The sequence below is a fragment of the Pleurodeles waltl genome, chromosome 11, assembly GCF_031143425.1.
Source record: "Pleurodeles waltl isolate 20211129_DDA chromosome 11, aPleWal1.hap1.20221129, whole genome shotgun sequence".
Lineage (NCBI taxonomy): Eukaryota > Metazoa > Chordata > Amphibia > Caudata > Salamandridae > Pleurodeles > Pleurodeles waltl.
In genome coordinates this window covers 696716099-696735319 of record NC_090450.1, presented here as the reverse complement: position 1 = coordinate 696735319, position 19221 = coordinate 696716099, and the positions used below count along the sequence as shown (strand labels likewise).

Sequence of the window (19221 nt, the reverse complement as noted above, 5' to 3'; positions counted from 1 at the left end):
AAGAAATATTCAAACATGCTGGCTAACGTAGGTCAGAGTTGAAAGAAACAGGTTGGAACTGGACAGTTTCCCAAAATTGTACCTGTTTGCACTAAAATACATCAGTCTGGTACATTCTTATTGTGCTGACTGCCTACCTCCTCAATACTAGCTGTTCGGTGATAATATGTCCTAGCTCTTCGGTGAGAAAGAATACAAAAACAAGCACAGTTTACTATGTGAAAAAAAAACGGTCAGCCTTTAACATGGCAGTGTCTAACACTACGATAAAGTCAATAGGCAGCTAAACTGAATACAAAATGTAACTGGTGAACACTTGACAGCTAATCCAGTTGCAAAGTGGTGCAACACAAAGTCTGGGCAAAAACACATATTTCACTACAGGGAGCTAGTTTTTTCTTTTTGCTCTTCGTGAGAGTGCATGTGCTCTGTTGGTCTCTATCATGTACTGCTCTCTAAACATCCACACTCTCCATGTTGCTCCCTTTTTCCTTGTGTGCTTCTTCTTTTGTTCAATTGCACGCGCTCCGTGTTGATCTCTTCTCCCCAGACCTTTCAATTCTTTACCCCACCTTTGCTTTTTTTTTTTTTTTTTTTTCCGCCCCAAGGCTAGAACTTATCTGTTGTTTTCCCCCATCTCACTCGTTGCTTCTAAGCCCACCACCCACATCCGCTACTCTGTAGTTCGCACATCCATCTTGGTCCTTAAAAAAACAACAACTTTATTTTACATTTTTTTTTATGTTTGGTGGTCCTGGCAGCAGCCATTTGGTGCTGGGCCACTCTACTTTTAAAAACGTGCTTTTGCACAACAAAAATTATCTTTTTAAATTTACCACTCCAAGCACAACATTAGTAGAATGCATTTTGCTTTTTACCAATAGTGCACTGTATCAGCAATAAACATTGGCTAAACCAGTAGGTGAAAAAATTGAGACCTATTTTCTTCGATGTCAGTGGCATTACAGATGCTTTGTGATGTTCTTCCTGGGAAGATTTGCAATTAAATGAGAATTCCCATATAATTTGCTCCTTCTTGCTGTGCCGTAAATTATCAGAAAAATAATTCAGTCTTCTATACCATATGTACCTCATGAGTAAGGCATAGTTTACCTTTAGCTGTCAACCCTGGGCACATTGTATGGAGTATAAACCTACAGTTGTCAGGAGAGTGATCTAGCCAGTGGTTAACAACTGAAACACTTGTTATAAAGAGGACAGTTTCTTAGCCTAAGGGCGGCGTAGTATGATTGTGCTAAAAATAAGATACCAACAAGGTCCTGAATGGGGAAGGACAAAGGAGCAAGCTCTGCTGAGGCCTGAGGTAGCTTCAGCTGGTCTTCATCAGATGTAGACATGATTCACAAGTTCTTGTATCTCTCATCTTTGCTCTGACTGAGGAGATAATATCAGACATTTATCTTCAGAAGATCAATTCTCAAAGCAATTTAGTACTAGGTCGAAAGTGGACCCTTAGTTTTTTAGGGTAGATTTTGATTTGATTGGGGGTCCAAGTGTTTGCACGTATGCACCTCTTTACTGGTTATTAAATCTGCTTGATTTCTCGAACCCTTTAGTAACTGGTGGTTCAGGGTATTAGCGATATGGCTTTCTGGACATTTAGGCAGTTGAGAGCACCTCCTTGAGAAATAGGACCTCAGAAATTAGGTTTTCCCATGAGGATGGCAAAGGCTTCAGGGTGGGCTCAAAATAATGTTCCAGCTTTGATTTAGAGTCTGGTCTGCATTTATCTCTAGAACGTGATCCCTGGAGGGTGGAGGAAGGGAAGCAACGAGGGTCCAGGCTAGTTTCCAGTATCTGACACAGTAAGAAAAAAACAGGAGGGTGACTTCAGATTTTGGGGAAAAAGCTAGGCAGGTGACAGAGGTTAGCTAACTAATTAAGCCATAAATATCTGAAATGTAGGATAAAATACAAATAGTCAAATAGCACATTAAGCAACTCGGGTTTAGTAAAGTCACAACTTGTGGCATTTTCCCATTGTGACTCTTGATCTTCCTGACTCTCAAATGTCCGGCATGCTTAGCTATTCCATTTTTCTTAAACTGTTCATGACAAATTATCTGTTCGGCTCTTATAAGTGAGTGCAGCCAGCTACTATATGTTACAGCCGTAATGCCAACAATTGTATTGTATTGCAGCAATCATGAAATATAATATTTTTCTTGTATAAAATATAAACCTTGATGTTTACAGTCTATGAGTGCCCTCCATCTCATCTTATACATGTCAGACTGTATAATTAGTTCAGCATACATATTATATGATACAGTGGTATAACCAACAAAAGTGACTTAAGTTGACACAAATCAAATGTCCAATTAGACTGTCACAGAATCATTGATATTCATTACAAATAAAAGAAACGTTTGAACATTTTAATAGAAAGAGTTAGATTTCATACTTGCTCAAACACAAGAAAAAGTTGCAAAATGGCAACTACAGCTCGTTAAGAACTAAAATACAGGTGAAGTCCAAGGCCTACAAAGAAAAAAACAGTGAAGGGCAGCAGTATTGTAGGGCATGGAGTAATAATAAACAACACGTGTAAGAACGCCTGGAGTAGCTCAGATAACCAGAAATTGCACATAGACAGAAGATATATAATAAGAATAAAACATACACACAAAACTGCACATAGAAAGCCAAGGACATTAAAACGTAGTTAGGTCAAGCATTTGAAAAAGTCACTTCATTTGACAAGAACAGCAATTTAAAGAGGGTATATTCTTAGTATCAGAACATTTGTTTCAATTAAATCGCGAATGCTTTGTGATGTTGCTGCTGAGAGTTACAATAGAGTTGCCATGTAATATGTTCCTTCTTACCTTGTCGTATAGTTTCCCAAAATCATAATTGAAATGAAATGCAGTTATCCAGATCATAGAACCTAGTAAAAGTGAACTCTTTTAAGATGGCATCCGTACACGGCAAATAGAAGTTTTGCTGACATTTCTGTGCTCCAGTGATTTTCTCAATGGGTGACAAATAAATATCACTGGCGAAGGGTAAATCAAGATACTGTCTTCCACCTGAAATTAAATTGCCTAGTCATTATATGGTGAATGATCATTGCAACTTTTAAGATGCTAAAAAGAAACAACTTTATGTATAAAGGGAAGTTTGATTTACTTCTTTAACCCATTCTAAAATCAGTGCCTCTGAACATTAGGGTAGATTCATCAACCATGGATGTACGACCCAACAACCCTGCTCTTTTTTCAGCATAAATTGGATGCGTTGCTCAACATCTTGGCTACCTTCTCTGAAGTGTAGCCTCACTATGTCTGGCTTGAATTGATTTAATAGTCTTTTTTACTTCCCATGACGTTATTTCTCTACTAATTGCATATCATTCTTCAAAAGTCATTTCTGAGAGAGATACTGTTTCTGTGATGTACTTGTGATTTGTATAAAACTGCCTAACTTTGACTGCTGTGCACCACAATCTCTAATTAGAATCCTATCCTTTCCAACTTATTTACTCGTAATCATCACATGCTGTTTTTTTAACCTAAAAGCATGCTACCTGTCTCCTTTTTTGCCTTTCTTATGGTAGATCCACTTGGTGTGTGACATATTTTCCATTTGCTTCATGTGCCTTAATTCTGCTTTACTTAGGCTAATTCTTGCTTAATGCCCTCATACTCTGGTCACTTAACATACTGTTTAGTAGGGAATCTATTCTTGTTCTCAGTACTTGTCCCACTACATTTTACATATTTTTCCGTCTTAATCCTTCCCTGTCAAATGACCGCCGGTTATGAGTGTAAGGCCGACTTAGCACTGGACAGCTATGGCTGTAACTAATAAACCTAATGCATCTTCTCGGATACTTCTGGGTTATTTTAAAATGCTGGTTGTCCTTGTGTACACAAATTTGCTAACTCTCCCTTTTCTTTCCAAGCCCTGAGACATGTCACCAGGACACTATGTATGATTTTAGCCTGCTGGCTTGAATGAAACAGTGAGGTTGCCTGTTTTAGAGCAGAAAGTATTGGTTATCAAAATCTTCACTCATTAAGTTTTTATCACATTGGTCATTATACCAAATACCACTGGTACAGTAGCACAGAAATTTAGGAGGCAGAAGTTCCCTTTAATTTATTCTAATATGACACAAATACATTTGAACTCAGTTTTACCAGAGGGTGGGTAAGATAGAAGTGGAAAAAAGCATACTCTTTACTGCACAAAAAACGTAGTTATATGTATACCCTCAAGCCCTTCTGAATACATCAAGATCGATCTGAGTTTATTAAAAATCTGCAAACATTTGAAAGTATCCGCATGGTTCTTCATCTCCTAGAACAATCCACAAACTGAAAATGCCTATGGTTATCTTGGCTGTTGATGCTGAGTAAACGTACAATTTTCTTGACTCAACCTATCTCAGAAATGTATTGGTCAGGGCAAGAGTATGACAAGTTATGCAGAAGTTATTTTGGGCTAGCTACATTCTACCTCTTGGTATAGAGTTAGTTAATGGGGAAAGGCCAGAAATCTTACCGCTGTGCAACGGAATGAGACCTGGGTGCCATTTATCACCTCTTCTTTTTGCATTTTTGCATTGTCTGTAGAACTATGGATGTTGAAGATTAGGGGGAGTGAAGTTGTAGAGGGAATGGCTCTCAATCCTAGGTGTCCTAGATGTCCTATGACAATATAATACAACACTGGACTTCAAGGTTAACTGAACCAAAATTGAGTGTGCAGCTTGAACATTACTCGAAATAGGCTAGAAGTGAGTTGTTCTCGACGTTTAGGTGGGTGTAGGATAAAATTAAGTACTCTGAAATGTATGATACCCAGAAGATTGACGTTTTATATAAAGTAAATTATCCTTTTCTCTCCTCTTATATTAAAAAAAAAGACTTGGTCAAATGGCAGCCTTTGTGTTGTGGCTAGAAAGGGTGCCTGCACTGAAAATTAATGTCTTACTGAGTTTTTAACAGCTTTTTCAAGTGGCAATACCTTAATAAGAACTAGCAAACATAAATCAGCCTGTATGTTCTTTATTTAGAGGAGTAAAAGGCAAAATACCAAGGAAACCAGTATAGGCAATTAGGAAAGATGGTGGCCTTGGGCTACTGAACATGGAAAACTATATTGAAGCCCAATTTAGAGTAGCATTTGAGTAGTCTTTGAGAACCCCTGGGAAGGATTGCCCTATGTGGAATGTGCTGTGCTGCTCATGATTACAAACATTGGATAAAAGCGTTGAGCCACATTATGGTTGCCCTAGGCTACCTATTACTAGACCAAATGTAGAAGAAGTGACAGCATGCCTCACTGTAGCACAAGTAGCCACTCTCCTGAATGTCCCTTTCAGCTAGGCCACATATTTTGTTAACCAGTAACACCATGTTTCTGTTACTTACTTTTTACTTTTCCTCTTCAGAGAATTGGCCTTTCTGTTCCGACATGCAAAGAATCATTGACTAAAATGTTAGGGGCTCTGTCATTGGGCATCAGGAATGTTTCTTCATGATTTTAAAAAAGTTGAAAGGAGTTGCCAAATTGATGTACTTTTAGCTGCCTCAAGCTCAACTGTACATGATGTGGCTAATATTCTTGTAGCACAGCCAGCCTTGAGGACAACGGTATCTCACACTTTCTAAGAATACAAGTACACTCCTGTAAGAAAAGAGATCTGGAACTGAGCCTTAATTGTCACATTGGAAATGTCTTGTTCCTCTTTCTACATGTTAAGCCTATTCTCCCCCTTATTAACACCACAAAGTAGCAATGAAATACATTGATCAATGCAAAACATGATCATGCGTATTACTTTTATATAGGGTAGAAAGCCAGTCTAGTAGTTCAAAGGCAGACTGCCCAGAATGCAGCAACCCACCTGGTGATGGACATTAGGAAATTTCACTCTTACATTCCATAAACACAAATGATATAATAACTGCATGCAGAAAGAGTAATCATCGGGACATGATTTCTAAATTGTCAACATGTTGCATAACAGATCAAGGTCCATTCTACAAGTGTTGAGTGCTGAAACCAAGCCAGCTTCAGTGCCAAGTTCTGACCTGAATTCTATTTGACTGCTGTTTAGGAGCCAGTGCTGCTGTAAATTTGTTGCTAACAAGTGAGCTAAGTGTTTGTGTTTTAACTTCACAATTGGCAGAAAAGAGAAATAGCACTGTGATTACCTATCTCAATTGTATCTAAATTAGGTATTTTAATAGAGGTTTAAATACCAATTTCTTCTAATCAGATGCGCAATTCAACTGCACAGTAGTAATGTGAGTTGGAGTGATACTAGGAATAGTGGCAGGGCCTACATCTATTTTGGTACTGAAAGGGTAGATCTCATCTGGTGATCCAGATTTCAAGATTTTAGCCCCTGGGGTCGTTTCTTGATGAAATAAAATGGCGGCCGCAACATAGCTGTGAGCTTGCGGCCAGCCAATCAAATCCTACCTCTGGCGCGTAAATCAGAGGATCGATCCACGGCACTAGATAACTATATTTTTTGGCCTTAAAAAAAGCGTGATCTGCGAAACAGAATCTAGCTTCGTGCCAAATTTGGTGTAATTCTGTTCCGCAGTCCAGGCTGTAGGTGTTTCTAAAGAATTGAAAATCCCCATAGACACACAATGGAGAAAAAGTGTTTTGAGACCCCCCCTTTATTTTGGCCCCCGCTTCATGGATCACCCTGAAAAACTTTCGTGACGGCAGCTGAATTGACCAAAGTATAAGTTTCGAAAAAATTTTGAAGATTCGTCAAGCGGTGCCAAAGTTATTGGCAAAACAAAAAAATGCTCTGTCTATGGAACACAAATATTTTACAGGGTTGGCCCGTCCCTGACATTGAGCACCGACTTCATAGAGTGCGCTTTGATGGGGGCCATTTGGAGAAGAAAAAAAAAAAATATATATATATATATATTCCTCTACCACAGTACAAACTGGGTCCGCACTCACGGGGAAGTATCCTTACATTCTTTATTCACACGCTTTCTAGACAAGCAGACGTGTTTTGGCGAGCGCCTTTGCTAGTGTCGGCGTACTGCAGAGAGTCACGCATTTTAATACACATGATTCTTTTTCATCAGCACTGAAAAGGGGCAAATTGAAATATGAAAGCCAATGTAACCTAGATCATACAGCGTCCACCATTTTATAACGTCTTACAGTATTACCAATTCATCATTCTTCCTTTTTCTTTCCATTGCTCATTAAAATGTTATTACACCCTGAATGGGCCAATCAGAATATAACATTTCTTACACATCTATATTAATTATGTGATATCATTTCATTTCATAAGTTTAGACCATTAGCATGCCCTGAGCGGGCTAATTAGACATTAATGCTGTCTTATAGAATTCCCCGACATCATTGAAAATAAATTCATTTCATTTTACTCCCAAAATATAGCCCTGAATGGGCCTTCCTAATCAGTGTTCCATCCCTTTACAATCAATATTCGTACAAGCTACTGTTCTAATCTAGGTGAATCGCCAATTGTTCCTCACTGTTTAGTCCAAATGGTATTTTTGTCTGAAGCTCAATGATATATCTGGACTCTAAACATCTTAATTGTAATTCTCGATCACCTCCTCTTTCTCCCAGGGGTATATAGTCAATATAGAAGAATTTCAACACTGATAAAGGCGCTTTCAGAAACACGTTTGTTTTGACAGCATTTAAATAAAAAACGTAAGGATACTTCCCTGAGAGTGCGGAGCCGTTTGTACTGTGGGAGAGGAATTGTTACAGTGAGTCCACCCTTGTGCGTGTGGGACTGCACCCGCTGGAGAGTGCTGGAGCGATTGGTGGCCTAAGACAATATATTCACTGAAAAAAACAAAGGTTACAGGGATCTTATAGTTAGGACTTGAATTTACTCACAAAAAACCATAGCAATTCAGTAGTTATAGTTAAAGTTTGTTCAAGTAACTATAACTTGCGCCCTTGCCAAGCACAGTTTTCTTATCAATAATTTTATTGCCAATGTTGCAGTGATAATATCAAAGATGCCATACCAGATCTTGTCAATTATATAATATGTGGAGTAATTAGCTGTGCATGGTGAAGGTGCGAGTTATAGTTACTTTAGAGCATGAGTTATAGTATCTTGAAGGAGCTCTACCTATAACTGCTGAATTTATGTGGTTTTGTACGAGTACATTCGGAGCCTAACTATAATGCCCCTGTAACCTTTGTTTTTTCAGTGAATTTCTATGGTTTTTAACATAAAGTAATTTTAATTACTATACGTTATTCTAATCCCTGCTGCGCACTGTCTTTGGCGGTGCGAGGCAGAAGTTGGTCGCAAAGCCTGGACCGCTGCCAAGCCTTTCACTCAAGCCCTTATAACCACATAACCACATGCCACGCATGGCCTTTGGCTGTGCACAGCGCAGGTTAGCTGTAGGGCATGTCATTGTCAGTGGATCTGCGAGCGGGTGTGTGAGTGTCTAAGTGGGTCTGAAAGTGGGTGTGTGAGTCTGACTGTTTGCATGAGTGTCTGAGTGGGTGTGTGAGTGGGCGTATGAGTATTCTGAGTGTGTGTACATGGAAATGCAAAATTATCAAAAACCCATAATTTGCCCCTAAAACACACCTATGTTACACCCCTGCGCCCTGATCCCTTATGTTAATTTCGATTAGGATTTTCACCCTGGGGGACTGTGTCCCGTGAAATAAAATGGCAGCCGCAACTTTCTAGACAGGTTGTGGTCAGTCAATTACAGCGCTCCCTTTCTCAGGCACATTCGCAGAAAATTTGCGAAGATGCAGTGTCCAAAAATATACAATTTGGGATTTCCCTAATTTTCTCCTAAAAACTACTGAAAGGCTTTACACCAAATAAGCAAAAGATCAGTCTGCATACCAAAAGCTAGCTTTCTGCCAAATGTATTGTAATTCAGTCCAGTCGTTCGGGCTGTAGATGTGTCTAACGGTCCTATAGGAATTAACATGGGAAACACAACTTTTTTGACCCCCTCTTTTATTCAGCCCTTGCTTGATGGATCACCCTGAAACTTTCTGTGTGCAACACTTTTTTTCGGAAGATTGTGTGAAGATTCGTCAAACGGTGCCAAAGATATAGGCAAGTAAAAAAATGCTTTTTCTATGGAAACATGGTCCTAACTATAACGACGTACTGGCATCCGCCAGTAGGTGATACATATTCATGCAGATCCATGCAAGGGGTCAAAAAGGTTAAGGTCAGCTTAAACAAAAACTGTTTTCCCTTTTTAAATTTTTTTTTTTTACTGCCAATAGGAATTTTTGCTCACACCTGCAGTCTAAGCTGCTCAATGGATTTATGCCAAACTTGGCGTGAATATAGGACTTTACTGAGAAAGCATGCTTTTGGTGTGAATCTGTTCAGTAGTTTTATTCAGAGAGATTTTGCATTTGATAAAGGTGCTAGGTGGGTAGACCTCTGTATATCTTGTCAGTTGACAAGCCATTTGTTTTTTTTCTTATAACTTTTTCACAGTTTGATAAATGTGACAGTCTCAGACAATATGCTGAGATTGATCGTGATCATTTCAAATTTGTGCACATCCATTAACTGGGAGGCAATTAAAAATGGGGTGTCAAACAAGTGTTAATTTGTAATATGTTTGGCACTGTATGATAAGTATGCACAAAAGTTGGCAGAAATTTGACAGGATTATGTTTCTCACAAAAAAGGGAGCACCCTGCCTCACACTCCAGCATAAAATAGCACCAATGCATCATGGTAAATGCAGTCATTTGATTATGTTTCTATTGGTATGTCTGATAGGTCAGTAACATTTATTTTGTTTATAACTTTGGCACTGTTTGATGAATCTGAATCAAATATGGCAAACAGTTAGCAACTTAAACCCAGTGCTGACATTTCGGGTTTTCTGAAGATCCATTGTGAAGGGACAGGGTAGGTATTAAAGTTAAAGAAAAGTCAAAAATACATTTTAGTTACTAGTAACTTAGGTGGTCATTCCGAGTTTGGCGGTCATTACCGAAGACCGTCGTGCAAGCGGCCACCGAAAGGCAGCCAGTGATGGTGGAGTGAAGATCGCCGCATTATGAGTCACCCACAATACCGCCCAAAATACACCCAAAAAACGACACCGTCTGCTAAAACGATGGCGTGAAGGAGGCAGCTGCACCACCAGCACCGCGCTGCCGAGAATATCCTGCCCGCCAAATAACGATTCACAAATCAGCACTGCGGTCCTAACACGGTGGCAATCCGTTGGCGGTCTGAACCGCCGCTGGAAAAAAAGGCACCACCACCAGAACACTGCACCACATTGGACAATACCATTAACCAACACCTGAGACCCATACACACACCTGTCCACGGTATTACCAAACAAACACGCACACATACACATACCCAGACCCCACTGCAACCAGAAACTCTGACAGAGTGAGGCAGAAGCACACTGAAAGAAGGCTCTGCACCTAGGCACTATCACACTGAACAGTCATCACACAACACACCACTGTACACAAACACCACAAAGCACATACCTCTACACAAACTCACATCAACAAAGAGCACACCCAGAATCCCTGCACAACTTACACCCACAACACAACCACCATGGCACCACCAAAAAACCCATGATTCACAGAAGAGGAGCTGAAGGTGACGAAATCATTAGAGTGGAACAGACATCCATAGCCCAGAAGAACGACTTGTGGCAGAGGCTAGTCATCAGGGTGAATGCAGTGGGGAACCATCCACCCACAAGGGAGGACATTAGGAAGAGGTGGAACGACCTATGGGGGAAGCTACGGGCCATGGCTTCCAGGCAGCAAATCGCCATTATTCGGACTGTTGGTGGGCCCCCAATGGCTCCCCCAGAAATGTCACAGTGGGAGAGGAAGGTCCTGGCCATTCTACATCTAGAAGGGCTGACGGGAATACCTAGAGGACTGGACACTGGTAAGTGTACTGTACTCCCCGGCCAACATGTCCCCCCACAACCTTCCCACCCCCCTCACACCACCCTAACGTGCACAAACCAATCATGGACTCAAAACCCACCCTTGCATGCCACAGCACCCTACTGACATCATTCCCTCAAAGGCCCACCTAGTGCATGGATACCTCACACTGCATCAAGCACCACATCTACCACAATGCAACACTCTGTACCCTTTCATGACTGCTACAGCCACATCACATCTCTGCAATTGCACGTTAAACCATGTCACTCCCCATCACCAGTAGGTCTAAGGAATGAGGATCAGTACATGGCAATGACAGTAGCAAGACATACATTAACTATCCTCCATAATAGGCCCATTGCAACATTCCACTGATGATAACACAAGGAGTGGACTGGTAACTGTCAACATCATTACTGCCCTGCAAATCCAGTTGATGATGGCATACAACCATGTGAGTCACTGCTACAATACCATCATCTGACACAATACCTCCTATTCCACTGGTCTCCCAAGTACTGCCACACAGCAGAGGAGCCCAGTGACAGAAAGCCCAGGCCTGGAAGCAGGTCAAATAGGGGAGGACTCCCCTGGAAGTCTGGATATGGACCATGAACCTTGCCCATCAGGCATGAATGGTCAGTCCACCACCACCAGCCTCCCCCTGCCCACAACTGTAACCACCTCCCTTTTGGCAGCCAATGCACAGCTGAACCCACCTTCCCATACCTGTGTCTCAAGCTTACATCATACATCAGTGTGCCCCACAGGACAGTAACAGGAGTCAACTGTGCAAACCGAAGACAGTGACGGTCCTGGTATCAGTGGAAGGGGGCACACTGCACCAGGGGCACAGGCACAGGGGATAAGGGCCAGTGGGAGGGCAATTGTGGGCCAAGGGACGAGGTAGGTACAGGACACAACTGGCCAGGAGGTCTTCTCCAGAGTCCTGGGAGCCTACCAGCAAACCCACGACAAGATGGTCCAGATACTCACCACCTTGCAGGACATGCAAAGGCTGCAGGGGGAATACCACCAGGAGGCCATGCAGCAGTGGCAGGCACTCAGTGCCACCATGGTCTCCGTGTTAAGGGAGTTCAAGGAGTTGAACAATATCCTGCGGGCATCCTCAACCCAACAGCAGGCCCCATCCAGTAGTCAGGCAGCACCACTTCTAACAACATCAGCACCTGCTACTGGAATTGAGGCACAGCAGGAGGACCAACAGGCCACCAGCACCCCTACCCCTGCAGCTGAGGGACTCCCCCGCAAAAGAGGTCACCCTTCCAGATATCCTGCAGGACCTGAGGCCAAGACCAGTCTCCCCACCAGGAAGTGATCCCTCTCCTGAACTGTCACCCTTGTGTGCCACTGTTACACCCTGTTGGCTGTCCAATACCAAGTACACAGCATACAGGGCACATGGATACAAGACCCGTGAGACAAACAGCTGTACCACCCGCTCTGAACAACACCCACACCATTACCCAACTCCTCTGGACTGTGATGTCATACACTTAAACACAAATTCACACAAGTCATGGTGCACGTCTCTTCATTGTATGTAGTGGCAATCCTATTTCCAAGCAGCAAATCTATACACATGCCGGCACCACAATAATGTTGAAGTGACAGATGCAGTGGGACACCCTAGCAGGTGGGTAAGTGTATCCAAATTGTAATGATAACCAGTGTAAACTATGGCAACAGACAATACAGAAATCAGCTTGCAGACAGAGATGTGATCCGAAGAGGGAAAATGAAATGGAACCAGGCACAATGTTGGAAGGCTTGTGAACCAAGACATACATCCACAGCATTTGAACAGATACACAGGATGACTGGCCCAGTAGCTATGGTACCACATATGTAAGGGTCTGCATAGGCACTCGCACACGTGTGGGACAGGAAAGTTATAACATAGGTAACATCCTCTATTGTTCACCTCCCTGAGTAGTCAGGAACAGGTACTTGCCACACAGCAGCTGACAATGCAGCTTGACATGCCTACGCAGCAGGGCAAGACTGATAAGTCCCCCTAACATATACCCAAACAGGCAGACTGAGGACCTTAACCTTTGGTACAACTATAAGGCTGTACCGCAATGGCACCAGCATTCCACACATGTACTTATCAGCAGTGCATTTCCACTACCCCTCATGGTAAGTCAACTTCCCTTCAAGTTCGGAAACCAAGATGGAAGGCTTTATTCCCCACACACACCTTGATGCATGCACATACTGGCTACAGATTGGCTGCAGCAATACTTCTTCCATGTGCAGATGACATACAATTCACACATACCTGTGCATCATTGAAAGTAGAGACAAATCATGTCAGTCCTGTTGTTATTTGCCTCATCCTCGTCTGCCTACCCCTCAGCATCAGAGTCACCGACCCCAAACACTGCTCCAGCATCAATGTCCCCCTCCTACAACAGTGGGATGTGCCTTCTAAGGGCCACATTATGGAGCATGCAACAATGATCTTGCAGACTTTCCCTAGTCGGTACTGTAGGGCACCACTAGACACATGAAGGTGACAAAATCTAGCTTTCAAGAGACTGAAAGGCCATGCAGTCACTCGCCTTGTCCAGCCATGTGCCTCATTGTACCTCCTATAGTTGTATGTCTCAGAGGTGTCAGGGGCCAGGGCAGGTTGGGGTATCCGGAGTCACCTGTGTGGAAAAGGGAACATGACCATAGGTAACAATGCTAGGCAGAGTGCTGACTGTGTTATGAGGGATACAAATGTCCGACATGAGAGCAGAACACATATCTATGAGACAGACCCTTTCTCCCTGCAGCTGTGAAGCCGAGGGGACTAGTGGGAAGGAGGGCGAGGGGAGACTGGATCTACCAACACATCTGATACAGATTCCTTCTCCAGTGGTGGCTCCCTGGCAGTGGTGGACCCATCTGGGACCACCCCAGCACCATCCTTGTCCACCACTCTGCATACCAGCACCGCCCTCCCTGTAGCACCCCACCCAGTTGCCCATGCCCGCTCACCCATGAGGGTGAGCATCTCCTTCGCCGTAGGCACCTCTGCCCCTGCCCCAGTCAGCCCTGCTGCCCTCAATGAGGAGGCTATTGACCTCCTGAGGTCCATCTCTGTGGGGCAGATAACCATTGTGAATGCCATCCAGGGACTGGCTTCCTAGATGCAGTAGTCCAGTGCGTTCCTGAAAGGTATTCACTGTGCCTTGTCGTGCCTACAGAGATCATTTCAGGCTCTGGCCTCCTCGTTGACGGCAGCCAATGTCCCTTCATCTTCCGTCCCCCCTCCAGTTACCTGTTCCCAATCCACAACCCCTCTCCCTACACCTGTCCAAAGCACACCTACATACCAGCATACACCCACTACAACAGACAAGGTGCGCAAAGATAGTCATAGGCATCACAAACGTTCACGCAGGCATGCACACACACAACACATATCTGCAAACACAACAGACACTTCCCCCACCACCTCCTCCCTTACAGTCACATCTCCACTCACACCTGCCAGCACTGCATCATCACACACTGGTCCTGCTATCACTCCTGTCATATCCTCAATCCCCCCAACAGCAGACTCCAGATACACACCTTACACACCACATCTGCACTCAACACAACTAAGTCTCTGCCACCTGCAGCACATCCACCTCACTTGCACACACCACCGCAGCATTCACTCACACTTCTCCCATTCCCTCTCCCTTCATCTCTGCCCCCTCTTCCCAATGAATGCACACGCACCCACCCAACATTCAGCCACCACCCACATGGCACACACCAGCATCCACATACAGCACACCAACACGTCAGACTACACCTTCTACCTCCACTCCCAACCCTCAATCATGTGACCGCCCTGTGTACCTAAGAAAGTTTTTCTTGCCGCCCTTGACCTCTTCTCTACTCCTCTTCCACCCCTTGATCCTCGTCCCCTTTCCCCTCTCAGGCCCTTCCACCTCCCATTCCTTGGGAGCCCCCTCTGGTGTTTCCCCAACTCCTCCACCCAGCAAGATATCCTCCCCTCCCAGTGCCAAAGTCACCCCTCCCAAACTGAAACGTGCCACTTCCACATCCAAGCCAGCCCCACACCCGTACGTCCCTGAGGTGCCTGCCTGTTCCATTGATGCCCCTATGACGTGGAGGCCTATTTGCTGTCAGGAGTCAAGTTGGGCCCATGAGTTATGGACAATGTGTCCTGCATTTCTGGACACTGGATTTGCCATTGGCACATATTGTATATAGTTCATTTTTATTATTTGTTGAAGAATACAACTGCCCACATTGCTGTGGTTGGCAAGTTGAGATGCTTGTCCTGGTTTCCTTCTACATGGTGGTGTGACATCTGTGTGCAACAGTGTGTGAGGTCTGTATGGGTTGTGTCTGTGTTGTTGGATTCGCTGGGTAGATGGGTTGTGCCATGGGCATGGGCATGGGCATGTTGTAATGTGTCTGACTGCTTGCTTGTGGAATTATATGGGGTGTTGTGTGCGTCTGATGCTGCATGTGTGGATTTCAATTATTGTTGTTTGTACGTTTTGTGTCACCTGTGTCATTGTTTGGATGTGTGTTCACTGCTTTTGATTGTGTGTCATTGCTACATACAGTTCTTGGTGTGTGTATGTGTGGTGTCGCACAATATGCCTGTCTGTGCCTGCGTTAAGGTGTTTGTGGTCTAGTTGTCGTTGTGTGGTTATGGGATGTGTTGGTGTGCGTTATCCTGTATGTTTGGCACGTGTCTGCTTGGCTTTGTGTGTGTATTGTGTACTTGGCATTGACGTATATTGTGTGTGGCCTTCGCTGTCTGTGTGAGAAATGTGTGTTATGTGTGGGAGTGTATCACTGCCATTTCCTCCCCTCTGTGCTAGGCGTACTTATGGTTGTCATCTTCGTCGTTGTCGGTGGCCCTGAACGTGTATGGTGAGGTACAACGCTGGGAAGACTAGCAGCTGCGGAGGCGCCTCTGTGCCGGGAGGTTGGTGTCTCCTTTTGTACTTTCTGTTTCCGTCATGCTTTTTGTGGCATCTAGCCCGCCCTGGATATCCTAGCGGCGTGGTGACTCAGAATATGGTAGGCGATACATTGGCTTCTGCGTGCATGAAGTTTACTTCCGGCGCTGGATGCTGCTTGTCGGCGGTGACGGTACTGGTGGAGAGTTGTATGTGTTGCGTTGGGTTCACCGCCTTACTCGGTGTATGGCGGTCTGCACCGACACCCTGGTGGCGGTCATTACACCGTCATCGGCGTGGCGGTCAGGTTACCACCACACTCTGAATAACCACCTTGGTCATAGTTTGATGGATCTGCTCGAAATTTGGCAAAAGTCTAGCCTGTCCAGTCTTCGGTTGATATGTTAGTTAATGAAGGTTCATCAAGAAGGTATACAGTTAAAAGAAAGGGCAAAAAGTGTTCATTTTCTAGTAACATTGACACTGTGTGACAAATCTTCACAAAATATGGCAGAAGCCTGGAATGATTAGTTTTCAGTTGGTATGCCACATTTTGTGCCAATCTTTGAATGGTGGTAAAGTTAAATGGCAGGGGGGAGGGCAGCACAATTTTTATTTGCTTTTAACCTTAGTGCTGTTTAATGAAACTGCATGTAATCTGGCAGACAGTTAACTAGTTACATCCTGAACCAGGTTTTTTGTAGAGGGAGTGGTCAAAACATTCTTGATTTACTTATACATTTAGCAATATTTGATGGATCTGCATAAATGTTTTGCAGATACATAACATGTTTAGCCTTCTCAAGGTTTTCTCAATTTCATACAGCTACATGAAAGTGTGTGGCACATTTCAAAGTTAGCATGGGGTCAAAAAGTGTCAGTTTGCTAATAACTGTAGTACCGTTGGACAGGTTTGAAGGTTTAGCTTTTGGTTTCTTTAGGACAGATTTTCAGTAGATCTGTCAGGAGCCACAAAGAAAAGTTTAATCCAGTAATAACTTTGGTGCAGTTTGAGAAAGCTGCATGAAATTTGGCAACCAGAAAATTAAGCCTAGTGCAAGGCCAGGATAACCTTGTAACCATACGCTGTTGTACACAGATGAAGGAGGTTAGGTATAGGACCTGGGTGAAGGCTGTGCACAGCGTATAAAAGGGATAATGAAGGTGCTTAGGACTTCCCACTCCATTTCAGGGTATGCACATCTTTCTTAAGATGAACTTGTTTAATAATTATATTCATCTTGCATATCTGAATAAAGAAATAAAAGTGAAAATTGTAAGTCTTATTTGGGTTTTAATGTAACTCATAAGCCTTACAGAGAATAGTAGATCAGTTGCTCAAACTTTTTATGCAGTTCCTTCTATCCGTGTGTAAGCCTATCCTCATTCTGAGCATGTCTCAGTCAGCTACTATGTCTGCAAAACACTGGTCAGCTGCTGCTTGTTCATAATTACATTAATTGTGCAATATATGTGAGATGGTTACAGGAAAGAGTTGACTCGAAAAATATAAGACAAGCATTTGCAATGCAGTAGTTCTCACATTTACTTCAGTTACAGTTATTGGTATTGTAAATTCATAACTGAACTTTTCTTGCCACATACATTTTTCAACCCTGTCTCATAATTTCGTCTTTTCCTGCCATGTTTTGGTGGTCACTGGCGGCTACTGATATCAGAAATCACAAGCCCTTGAGGAGAGACAATGGAAAATAAGGCTGGACAAGTATGTTCTTTTTATTTTAACAGAAAGAAGTCTTGCAAGCATTCTTGCCACTCATTTCAACAAAGCTGTAATAAAGTTAACAATAGCAGAGCAGACTGAGAAGATTTATGGCCCCAATAAAGGAGATAAGCAATGCCTTGTGTGTGATTTCCTGACTGCTGGCAGGGAGGAGCCCTGAGGGAGAGACTGCAGATGCGGGGCTAAGCAAGTTGCACATCATTGCTTCTAGGTTTAGCTACATTATACCAGAAACAGCATATTGTGGCATTCATGCTAAACGCCTGGGTGGTTCTTTTTTGTAAAATAAGCTTATTTTAGGAGCCGGGGGTGAGAACAGCACTGGAATAAAGCCAAAACAAATGTCAGCGACATGGGAGGAGGTGAGAGGAACGGAATGCTGCTATAAAACACGGGCAGCTACCAGCCTAAAATACCCACATGAAAAAGTGAGCACCAAAGAAATGCCAAAGTAGTCCGTCACAGCACCAGATAAAGAAATCAAAGTGTAATAATACAGCATTTGGTCACTGTTCTGAAACAGAAAAAGGAGGGGGGAAAAGGCAGAACTGACCACTAGCGAGCAAGAATTTTAAAGGACTCTGCAACAAACAAATGAAATTGCTTTAAGCCAGCAGAAATATACTAAAAGTATACACGAGGTTGAATGCTCATGCTCGACCTAAAAATGTAGAAGAGACACAAAGAACTATTTAATGGACAAAGTTTACAGTAGGGTGACAAAGACAACCTAGGAAAGGTTCAGGGGAAAACTAAATATTTGGATTTGTCAGTACCAGGCACAACAAGCTTAAAGACGTTGCAGAAGTTGGGTTTGGTCCCTCTAGATTGAAAACAAAAGCTGGAAGAACTAAAAGAAAGTTGTACTCCTTTTTTTTTTTTTTTTTTTTTTTTTTTACATCAGCACCTAACAAGAAGAAAACCTAGAGGTTAAAGAGAAGAAGGCATCACACAGATCCAGACAAGTGTAGCCTTTCACCTGTCATTAGACAAATTAAAGCAAATGAAGGCCCTAGAGAGTACTACAAAAAGGATGCCTTTTATTCCTAGCACAGAGCAAGTATTTGTTTTCCACAAAGGTAGAAATGCATATGTTTATTTAAAAAATGTGACTAAACCTTTTCTTTTCACAGACGACTATATCAAATTTGAATATGAGAATTGTGAATGATTTACAGCAAAATATACATTTTATCCTGCCAGAAACAATATCACTATAGATCTCTTTGAGAGGGCCATGCTAACAGGATTGAAGACAACAAGTTTTAAGACGGACTGAGAAAAACAACATGATGATAGACCACAGAACGTTTTCAGACTTCAATCTTGGATTATCTCAATTTTCCTGCGTTATGTAAAATTCAGAAAATTAATGAAAATCAAACCACCCACCATTTCATCTTAGTTTACCTAAGACCGAATCAGTATTTCAACCACTAGTGACATACCTACATTACTATTTACAGTCTAACGTCAATGAAATGACAACTAATAAGCAAAGGAATGTGTGGAAAAATATTCTCGATAAAGAGGAATTGAAAACTGAGCTAGTGTTGTATGAAAGCATAACAAAAAATATATATATTT

The 19221-nt window shown here is 42.8% G+C and overlaps 1 protein-coding gene across 3 annotated transcripts in view; it reads left to right on the top strand.

Annotated features, from left to right (window-relative positions):
• Positions 1–19221, top strand: part of POLD2 (DNA polymerase delta 2, accessory subunit) — a 67890-nt gene that overhangs the window by 4728 nt on the left and 43941 nt on the right. The window lies entirely within an intron of this gene.